The sequence below is a fragment of the Pogona vitticeps genome, chromosome 9 (genome assembly GCF_051106095.1).
Source record: "Pogona vitticeps strain Pit_001003342236 chromosome 9, PviZW2.1, whole genome shotgun sequence".
In the NCBI taxonomy this organism is placed as follows: domain Eukaryota; kingdom Metazoa; phylum Chordata; class Lepidosauria; order Squamata; family Agamidae; genus Pogona; species Pogona vitticeps.
This window is the reverse complement of record NC_135791.1, coordinates 23,211,183-23,222,916: the sequence shown is the minus strand read 5'-3', so window position 1 is coordinate 23,222,916 and position 11,734 is coordinate 23,211,183. Positions and strand designations below refer to the sequence as shown.

Below are 11,734 nucleotides of genomic sequence, written 5' to 3'. Positions count from 1 at the left end.
TGTGCTTGCAGGACGTGGATAACTAAGAACAATGAAGTTGTTCAGCTTTTATCTTGCATATATCTTTTTATATAGATGGACATTCTTGCTCTCAGTAATATTCTCTTTCCCTCCCAAGCATTTCTACTACTGCATGCTTCTCTGGCCAACCTGATTGGACATCAGATATCATGGAACCCCCTTATTCACAGGACCAGTATCCACTGATTCACTTATCCACAGTTGAAAATATGAAACATATTTTAAAAAATCCTAGAAATATATAGTTCTAAAGATGAAGTTACAAGAGCTGGCAACTAGAGAGAGCCAGGCACCATGCTATATATAGCGTTCACTATCAAAATAGTGTTTGCTATCATCTGCGCTTTTTTCTGCATCCACAGGTGGATACAGAGATACTACTGTAACGATTCCTTTTCTCTAGATGGCTTTTATTTATTTAATTAATTTACCATATTTTTCCGTGTATAAGACGCCCCCCTTTTCTAATCCAAAATTAAGAAAAATAAGTGGGGCTCAGCAGGTGTAGGGGGAAAGGCATCAAAGGACTGCAGGATCACTTTGATCCCTGCTTGTTTTTTTCTCTCCTCAGCTTACTTCCGTGTATAAGATGACCCTCAATTTTTAGTCTAAAGCAGTGGTGTCCAACCTTGGCCCTCCAGATGTTCTTGGACTTCAACTCCCAGAAATCCTGGCCAGCAGAGGTGGTGGTGAAGGCTTCTGGGAGCTGTAGTCTAAGAACATCTGGAGGGCCAAGGTTGGACAAGCCTGGTCTAAAGGTTTTAGACAACAGTATAGTCTTATACATGGAAAAATATGGTATATCCCACCCATCTAGAACAAAGTCTACTGTGGGCGGCTAACAACAAATTCATAAAACAATTTTTGCTGGTTATTCTAAGCAACAACCTTCAATGGATACAACATGGCCGACTGTCCTCCGTCCTTCCCTGATCTGTCTGTGGTAAAATTATGGCCGTCAGCTTGTAGGACATGAAGAAACTATTTGAAATAGTGCTGGCAGAAGAACCTGAATACAGCTAGAAGTGGGCACTGGAAGCTTTTATTTTGTTAGCAGACAGGATGGTCCATTTGTCTCCTGGGGTTCTGGGTAAGTTTCCCCGTTGGTGCTTTGAAGCCATGAGAAAGTCTGTGATTATTTTGTCGTGATCTCCATGTAGAGGGCATCTGGAGCTGGTCATGTAGATGGTCTGTGGATTTGTTTGATGCTTCTTTCCCCATCTTCCCAAACTCGTACTTACTTAGACCAGCCTATCCCTGGTCTTCTGACTGTCTGCTCACTCGCTCTCCTGTAGAAGCAAAGAGATTTTAGGTGGTGCAAATCAAGATGGGATCCTGCACCATCACACCATAATATCTCCACCCCTCTTTCCCAGTCTTTTCTGCCACCGTTCTTTCATTTGGCTGAAAACCAAAATCTCACCAACTATTGTCTGAATAAAGAGTGACAATCCCGAGTTGGATGATGTTTCACAATGTTGAAGCCAAGGGACAAACGTTCCCTTTTTGAGCTACAGTCTCTGGATTCATATAGCTAATATACCTGTAGTCCAGAAAGGAACATTTGTCATTTAGAAATATTGCATTGCAAATAGCAGGGCTGTATTATTCCAGCTGAAGATGGAGAAGTGCAGCACTGATTGGCTGCAGCATGGGACGTCACAAGCCATCGGCTCTTTCCAACACATGCCTTAATTACATCCAGGCTGGATTACTGTAACACACTATACATGGGGCTGCCTATAGAAAGTGGCAGCCAGGTTACTAACAGGGATCATATAAACTCCTGTTACAGCAGCTCCACTGGCTGCCGATCTGTTTCCAGGCACAATTCAAAGTGCTGGTTCTAACCTATAAGGACGTCAATGGCTTGGTCCCAAGCTAACTCAAGGACCATGTCTCCCTTCATGAGCCTGTTTGAGTGTTAAGATCATCAGGAGATGCCCGTCTCTCGGTCCCACCACTTTCACAGGTGCACTTGGTGGGGACACAGGAGAGGGCCTTCTCTGTGGCTGCTCCGAGACTTTGGAACTCCCACCCACTGGAGGCCACCCACTGGCCTCATCTTTATTATCCTTTTGCAAGCAGATGAAGACCTTTCCCTTCAGGCAAGCTTTCTCTGAATGATTGTCTGCCTGACTGGGGTTTTCTTTTTAATGGACTCTTGCACCTTATTGCCTTGAAACCACATTTCCTGGGGAAAAAATTAAAATCATCATCATTATTATTATAGGATTATAATATTTTTTCCGGGAAATGCGGATTCATGTATTTTTGTTCCTTTAAGTTTGTAAGCTTCCCTAAGCATGATTTTGAGTGGAAAAGTGGGACACAAATATAGGAGATAAATAGATAGGTTTCAGAATGATAGCGTTCGAGCACTCACCTACAGAATACTGGGTGCTTATCCAGCTCCTGAACCAGCTCTGATATACCGAATGGGACCTCCCGGTAATATATCACTACTAGGGGGGAAAGGGAGAAATAAAGAGTGAGAACCTCACCTTGTTCCCTATCACAGGTGAAGCTTATTACAAAAGGAGCAACAATGTGTAATGCATAGATAGTCTCTGCATGTATAGGACTGGAGCAGAGCAGAGCTGCTGGCAGACAACATTCATTGAAACCAGATTTAGGAGTTTCTGTAAGCAAGTTCAAAAATCTTTCCTCCCGCACTGTCATTACATTTGATGCCTAGTAACATAATTAATGGTATTTTTTCCCCTTAAAGTTTGCCCTATTCTTACCCTCTGCAATGATTCCTCCTCTCCAAGAGTCACTAATTCTGTACTAGGCACTGTGCAAAATTTAGTGTCAAATAGAGGGTTGCTCTATTTTGTACCGATGATGAATCATTCAATTCCTCATCATTTCGGCCTGTGTGAACATTGCTGTCAATTTATTTCCTTTGTAAACGGGGTGGGTTTCTAGGTGCTGTGGCCACTTCATGGCCACTGTGCTTGTACTCTTTTTTTTTAAAAAAAAAAAAACCTTTTAAAGATATACTGACAAATTGGCATGAACACATATCTTAGGAGACAACTCAAAAGATACGTACTGCCTCTCTTATGGGTAAAATATGGCTTGAGGAGAAAAATTCCCTGCATTGAAATGTAAAGAAAGGAATGTTGCATCTCCTCTTTCTTTATTTTTTTAAATCCCTGCTCTTCATGATACTTTGCAAAGGGATCGGGAAAAGGAGAGAAGGGAAAAGGGGAGGAGGAGAGAAGGCTTGGACCTCTTTACTGCACTGTCTATGTACTGTATCAGTTTTCTTATTTTAAAAAAGAGAACAAGGCAGGGCCTGATTGCCCCAAGAGAGAAAATGAATCGATACAAAATTAAGAGCAGTGTAGCCTGCTGTAATGGTTCAGATAGGAGGAAATCAATTGATATAGTTAAAAAAATAATGAGGACATTTGCACTGGTATATATTTTTACATGACTGCAAAAATAAATGTTCAGCAAATGCATGGAAAGAATCAATATAACTGGGGTTTTTTTGGCAGGTGTGATTAGGCCTTAAGTTGCACTAGAGTAGGTGCATTGGATCATTGGAAGTTTGATGGGCCAGCTCTTCTGCAAATTCCATCCGTTCAAGTGGCCCTGCTCCGTGTACAATTTCTGCGTAGTAAGTCACAACTAGAGTACACCCATTCAATCAATGGAACTTATGAAGCCGTAGGCTCACCAAATCCCCACTGATTCAATGGACTTTAGTGTGACTTACTAAGCCCAGCAACAGGATTTTAGCCAATATGTGCCCGAGTTGCTTTACCTCTTGAATTATTTCTGCTTTCCCACTTTGTGGGACTGATTTACTGTTTGTTGCTCAGGTTGCTCTTGTGAGGAAGGAAGGAAGGAAGGAAGGAAGGAAGGAAGGAAGGAAGGAAGGAAGGAAGGAAAGCATTTCTGAAAAATATTACATTGGATCATAAATAAATCAATATTACCTTCCTGCAGAACGTGTGCTAGTGTGGTAAGCAATAAACCCAACCAGCACAGCAAGTCCTACCAGACAGCCGACAATAAGAATTAGTTTAATCACATCAGATGCCTCGACTTTATTTGATGTTGCATGATGATGTTCTTCTTCTTCTTCTTCTTCTAAAGGCACAAGGTAAAACAGGATAAGAAGCAGGAAGTAGAACAATGGGTGCTTCCTCTAACTAATCTGGATTCAGTCAAAGATCCCTAGACTATCCTTCAGTCCTGGAAAGCTCTTTTTTAAAAAAGAAACTAACATTTCACATTACTTATTACAATCTTTGAAAAGGAACCCCTTGTCATTACTCATTACAATATTGAAAAAGGAAGTACTTCATGTTACTGATTGCAAGGCTTCGTTTCCATTGCTTCCCCTTCCTTTTTATTAAATGCTTACATTTCATTAGCAAGTGACATAGACTTTGAAGACGGTCTGTCACGACGACTTCAAGAACACCTTGAAATGCCTTTTAAAAGTAACTAGAACATACTGTACAGCTCATTATGCCTATGAAGTAATTATCTTCCTCCTCACTGAGTTACTTTTGAAACAGGACATCAGCCCGGCCTGTTGTTTCCAAAAGTAACTAGAGTCTCAGCTCTGATTCTGGACAGTCACCACCTCGTTTCATTCAAAGGGACATACATAGTTTGGTTTTTTGGAAACTCAGAGGTCATCTCTTCTATAATTTCTCTCAGGACGACCCCACTCCTTGTGCTGGTTGATTTTAGTTTCACACACACACCCAGCTTAAAAAAAAAAAGGAAAGAGAGAGAGAACGTCCAAACTGGGCTCAAAAGAGAGAGAGAGACACAGTTTGCCTCAGATCTTGCCTATATCTGCAACGAGGCTGGCCTGTCTTACGGAGAAATTGTAAGTGTGAGAAATGTGCCTGATGAGAAAACTGAAAGTTGTTCACCGATGGGCCTGAGAAGACAAAATTCGCTGGAAAAGACAATACAGTGGTGCCTCGCTTGACAATGTTAATTCGTTCCAACGAAATTACTGTAGAGTGAAAACATCGTAAAGCAAAAATTTAAAAAGCCCATTGAAATGTATTGAAACCCATTCAATGAGTTCCAATGGGCTGAAAATTCACCGTCCAGCGAAGATCCTCCATAGGGGCGGCCATTTTCGGATGCCTGTATAGCGAAAAATGGCTCCTAAAAACAGCAGGGAGCCATTTTGTATACCTGGCAGCCATTTTGAAACTCGACAATCAGCTGTTTTTAGATCGTCATAATGCTTTCCTGAGGCAGGGAACCAATCATCGTGAAGCGGATTTTTCCCATTTAAACCATCGTTTTGCGATTGCTTTTGCGATCGCAAAAACCTAATCATCAAGCAATTTCCTCATTAAGTGAGGCAATTGTTAAGCAAGGCACCACTTGGAATGCTAGGAAAGGCAACAGGAAAAGAGGAAGACCAGGTAGGAAATGGATTTGCTCCCTAAGGAAGCCACAATCTTGAATTTACAAGAACAGATGTTCTGGAGATCGCTCATTCACAGGTTTGCCATAACTCAAAGGCAACTGGGCGGCTTATAATAACAATCACGACAAAGGACTACAGATAAGTTGCCATGGTCATCAGCATCTCATTATGGTTCCTGTACAAGGCATTTTCCCCAGTTGTTCAAGGGGACTTTTCAAAGAGCCTTCGCAAGAATTCAAAACCCTTTCCCCAAAACACTCAGAAGCGAAACTCTAAGTGTTCTCTGGACGCAAGAAAGAAAGCCAGGGGTCATGTACCTTCCTGCGTCTATAAAGGATGGGTGAAGAAACCATTTGGGTCATGAGTAGGCTAGTCCTGCCTCAGTTTCCTACCTACATCTACAGCTGAAAGGTCACGGGCATGGCGTTTTCACTTTTATTTCTTAAATTTTATATACCGTCCCAGTAGCGCAACACATTATTCTGGGAGGTTTACAGTGAGATAAAACAGGCAAGCCATCAAGTCAAAATAGAACACATAAACAATAGCAGAAGCTCAAGGTGCATGAATTATAACTTATAAGCAGAATGGATTAAAAAAAAAAATCAGAGCGAGGAACCGAGAAAGACATCTCTGAAAAGAAGTGCTTGAAACATGGACGGGAGGAGCAAGGCACTGCTCCACGAGGGGTTGGTTCCAGGATGTTAGGGCCACTACCAAGAAGGCCCTGGTTCTACTAGATGAATTTCTGGCCTCCTTCAGAGTGGCCACCCAGAGGAGCGTTACCTGGGTGGACCTAGTGGTGTGGGTCAATGACATTGAGAAAAGGTGCCCCAATAAGTTGTATGGTTCACACCATGGAGGGCTTTGTTGGTGATCATCAGAAACTTGAATCTGACCCAAGAGGTAGCCAGTGCAGGTGATCTAGGACTGGAGAGATATGGCCAAATTCACTTATACCAGCCACCAGTTTGGCCACTGCATTAGCCACCTCCTGCGATCTCTGGATCAGCGTCAAAGGGAAGCCCCATGTAGACAGCACTGCAGTAGTCAATCTGGGAGAGGACCAATGTATGCACCAATGTTATGAGGGACTCCTTGGGCAAGTAGGGGTGGAGTTGGGCAGTAAGCAACTCTGGAAATGGCAGCATTAATCATTCTTAAGCAGTACGGCTTACAACGTATTGTTAAGAGAGGATCATAGGATCCGGCCTTAGGCAGGAAATGTATACAAAACCTTTATGTCTGATCATTAAGAATGTGTCCCCATATTCAGATGGAAACTCCTCATATCTTTGCTTGTGGAGTAGGTATAAGTCCTCATCCTCCATCGTTAGACCAGTGATGTGGAGGGAGCACTGCAATCCTATAGTCTCACGCCCGGTATAGAATTTTCCATAATGGTATTTGGACTCTGGTGGCAGTTCATAGATGAAGATGAGACTGTTGTTGGACATTTCCCTTCGGAACCAGCAGCAGGCAAAAACATCTTCTATGTTTCCTTCTGGAATGATCTTGACTTCCGTTCCTTCCAGAGGTAACCATGGATCCGGCATGACAGAGATATTAATGCTGTCAGCTTCCGTCAGCAGCAAGCAAGAAGAGATGAGGATGTGACCTGGGGAAAGATGTTTATTTATTTACAGTAGGATCCCCATGGGAGATTGGTTCCAAGTTCCACCATGGATGCAGAAGACCATGGATAATGGTGAACACTACACATAGCATGGTAAAAAGGGGGGGGGGAGTCCAGAAAAAAGTATTTTCAATATGCATTACCAGGACCAGCCACTAGAGGGAGCCGGAGATACAATGCTTTATATTCATGTTGTTGAAAAATACATAGCATTATCTCTGGCTCCCTCTAGTGGCCAGTTCTGATAAATACATAGTAAATATATATACAGTGATGCCTCGCATAGCGATCGCTCCATTTAGCGATGAAATCGCTTTGCGACGAACATTTTGCGATGTTCCCTATGGGGTATTTTCGATGACTGATCATCGCAAAGCAACCATTTTCACACAGCTGATTGGTGGTTTCAAAATGGCCACCGGGGGAAAAACATGGCTGCCTGCTGTTTTCTGGGACAGATTCCTCGCTTAAGAGGCACCAGAAATGGCTGCACTATGGAGGATCTTCGCTGAACGGTGAGTTTTAAGCCCATAGGAACGCATTAATCGTGTTTTAATGCGTTTCTATGGGCTTTTTTATTTCGTATTGTGACGTTTTCGTTCAACAGCGTTAATTCGCTGGAACGAATTAACGTCGCAATGCGAGGCACCATTGTATTGTTTTTTCTTTTAATCTTTTTAATATTTTCAAACCACATATAAGTGAAACCGTCAATACCACAGATACAAATGTCTGACTATAGCACTTGACTTAATACTAGGTGCTACTCTGAGCAGTTTACGGCAAAACCAGTAACCCACCAGCCCAAAAAATTATCAATATTAACAACCACGAATAAATCATGTACCCTTATTAAAAAAACCCAAATGGTGTCAAAATCAGGGAATACAATTATGAATTAACTTAAGAGAAGAGATAGATGTTCTTCATTTCAACCACTTTAGGGCAGCCACTTACAAACATCAGCAAAAAGGTAATGAAAGATGGAGGGCATGTATTTGTTTATGTGTACTGGTGCAGAAAATTAGAATGTATGTTTATAATCTAGGGAAAATTAGGATGCATTTCATTCAAGTGAGGAAGACCGCAACTTTGTGCCTGTTTCGTCCAGGTAGTCACTGTGAACAAACTATGAGCCTCAAGGTCCCTCCTCTCTCAATTTATAGCTCTCCATCTTTACATAAGACCTTCAGTGCAAACCAAACTTGACGATATACTGGAATCGGAAGGGGGAGCCAGCAAAAACAACCCCCGTTCTAGCTGATCTCCTGATTTCTTGGGTTTCTGACACATTTGAACAGTCTTAATCTGATGCACGTTTCCACCTGATCTGATTAAATTTGGAAACGTTGTTAGAGGAAACAAACCGAGACAGGTTTCTTTCCCAGCCCGAATCAGAACAGGCTTTGAAACTCAGGCCCAAGAAATGGGCACGAAGAGAGGATTTCAGCAATGGGCAAAGCTTTTTAAGGATGCTAACTCCCCAAAATCACACTAGCTGTGAGATCTCATCGTCTGAGCGAACTATCTTTAGCAATCAGTGGATGTTTCATATCGTGCTAATATTTTAGAAAATCAACATACTGTAACCAGAATTTGGGATGGATGGATTATATCAATGATGCCATGGCAGCCTTCCAATCAGCTCGATACCGGGTGGTCCCCCTTTGTAACCCTCTTCTGAAAATCCATCTCTTTAGGCAGGCTTTTAACAATCCTCATTGAGTCCCTGAATGCCTTTTTAAAGTTAAGATAGTTTTTTAAATGTTGATTTGCTTTTGATGATTCAACTATATTTTAATTAGCTGATAGTTTATTAATAATTTTTTTTAATGTTTAACTTCTTGCGTTTTTAATCCCATTCTTTTTACTATTGTGAGCTGCCTTGGATCCCTTATCGGGAGAAAGGCGGCCTATAAATAAAGCCAATGAAGAATAAATAAGATAAATAACATCACCGCAAACACACCCAGTTCTCTCGCCTTTGAGAAGCTACCATTCATAGCAGGGAATATTGTGGAAGACGGAGCAACAGTCTCACTACGGATGCATTTGCGTTCCAATCTCTCACCTGCCAGAAGCAAAACTGGCCAAGACCTCCCATATCCAAAAGAGGTCCCAGATTCAAGGAGGTGCTGGTATGATGCTTCTGGCTCCCTTGGAGGTGGTAAGGTCGTGGACATCCTGGGAGATGTTCTTTCAACCCAGCCCCCCCCCCTTGATTTTCTAAGGAACCAGTGGCCAGGGAGCTCTGATGGAGCCCACCAATCTGTCCTCTCCGCTACTTAGGCCCAGAAAGGTTTACTATCATTAGCTGTCACTTCCTCCCTTGTGAATGCCTAGGTAACCACAGGTCATAAAGCAGGGCCCACCAGCTGTGGTGAGCCGGCTGTGTCTAAGGGAGGCTGGACCTGCCGTTCCAGAGGGTGGTTCTACAGAAAGGCTGCTGGTCCATTTGTACCGTTCCCTTAGTGGCACTCTGTAGGAAAACAAGGATGCTAAAAACAGCCGGGGAGGCGGAGCTTAAGACCAAAATCTCTGCCTCTCAACATGACCAGGTCTGGATGGTTGGAGTTTTTACAACCTCGTATGCTGCCTGGAGAAAGACTGGGTGGGCGGGACCTTTCTGGGCTGGGGGGACTGTCAATCTGTCCAGCACAAGCCACCTCATGTGTTCGCCCTTTTGCCTTGTCAAGATGCGTCTTCTCTTTTTGTAGATGGGTATTTTGGGTGTGTGTGTTTGACTTGACTTTCTCCTACCACCCATCCTATTCTTCTTTTCTCCCACATAAGTACTTAGTCATAGCACACCATACCTATGTACGATCGATCCCTCAACAGAGGTATTCTAAAAAACTTCCTTTCCTTTTTCCTTGGAAGTCTGCAGTGATGCTTAACAGGGTGGGGGAAGATAGCAGTGGAGAAAGATAATGAGGGCCTCCTAATGGGTTTCCCTCTTTGTCTTGTCTGGCCTGTCTTCTTTTTATAATAATTGCATGCCGTCCAGTCAATTCTGATTTACGGTGACGCCTTCCATCCAGGTTATTCTAGCTACTGAAGTGGTTTGCTAGCCCCTTCCTCTCGGAGTGTTGTAGGGCTTTACAGCTCGCCCGAGGCCACAGAGGCTGGGTCTTCTCCTACAAAAATATACCAGATGGGCGGGATATAAATCGAATTAAATAAATAAATAAATAAATAAAAACTAAATAAATAAATAAAAACTAACTAACTAACTAAATAAATAAAAACTAACTAACTAACTAACTAACTAACTAACTAACTAACTAACTAACTAACTAACTAAATAAATAAATAAATAAATAAATAAATAAATAAATAAATAAATAAATAAATAAAATACAAGACCCAGCGGGGAATCGAACCCCTGACCTTTGCCTCCATTCTCTGCCTTACTGAGCTCTCCAACCAGCAGCTTTCCTTAGGAGGACATTTTCACCATCCCTCCCAAGGATGTAGCTTGCTGGACCATCCTTCGTATTATCACGCTTATCTCGATGGAGATCTTACAATAAACATCCTTTTCCTTTAAATGACCTTTTCTGCTTATTCCAGGCATCAGCCTTCCAGAGATCCCCAACACCAAGAAAAATATCTAGAGAATCCCCATTCTCAATCTGCATAATATAAAACTGAGCCAGTCATTGAAATATGGAGAAATCCATTCTAACAAATAAACACAGACACAGACAGAAATGGGCACTGGAGCCTTTTATTTCTATCAGCTGATAGCATAGTCTCCCCCTCTTTGCCCCAAGGCTCTGGATGAGCATAAGTGCTGCTGTTCTGAAGCAGAACGATGCCCTTGATTATTTCACCACATGATTTCCATGTGTATGGCATTCCTTAACTGGGAGGTCAAGGGGAAGAAGTTTTGTAAATTAGTCTGAAGTTGTTCCACACTTGAACGCTGACGATGTTCTGGACTACGATGACCATCTTTTCTTTCCCTGGAAGAGAGGCAGGTCAGAATGAGAAGACAGAAAACAGAACTGGGAGCGTCTACACAACCAACATTCTTCCTTCTGAAGAGTGGGCGTCACCTTGGGTTCTTTTTAAAGAGAAAGGTGGGATAAAAATATTTTAAACAAACAAGCAAGCAAGCAAATGAACAAACAAAGAATTTTTTCCCCTATTTCTTGGTCTAAACATCCCAAATATTCTCCGTGCTGGGACTTCTGGTTGACAAACAGATCCTTTACAGACAATTAAATGTGGCTCGCCTGGAAGCAAGGCCTTAACTGGAAGGTTTTCAGGCCTATCTAGGCCAAGCGCTGCCTAGCTCCCTGTTGTGAAAGAAAGCTCCCATCTTGTACCGGGGCAGGAATGGAAAGATCGAAAAGAGAATCTTTCCCTCAAGGTGAGCCGGATACTCACGGTCTCATCTTGTAGGGCTGGTATTTACACAGGTCTGGTCACTTGGCTTCTTCCTCGGTCCTCACCCTGTGGAAGCAAAGAGGTCTCAGAGCATGCGAAGAGAGAGAGAGAAGCACAATGCAGGCTCTTCATTTTGTTTACAGCCTGTTCCCCGACATCTCTCCCCATCCTGTTCGCCCCAACAGTGCCAGACTGAGCAGGGTGAGCCAACCGGAATGCCGGATCTGCATGTGGCCCTTCCTCAGAGCCGTTTTGCTACC

General features: G+C 42.7%; 1 long non-coding RNA gene across 1 annotated transcript; it reads right to left on the bottom strand.

Moving 5' to 3' along the window:
- Positions 1–581: 581 nt before the first annotated feature.
- LOC110089467 (uncharacterized) lies at positions 582–11,041 on the bottom strand. The gene is made up of 3 exons (XR_012080988.2): positions 3,975–11,041; positions 2,408–2,486; positions 582–1,310 (listed from the first exon to the last, which is right to left on the bottom strand). It is a non-coding gene; the product is annotated as an uncharacterized LOC110089467 (long non-coding RNA).
- Between the last annotated feature and the right edge of the window lie 693 nt (positions 11,042–11,734).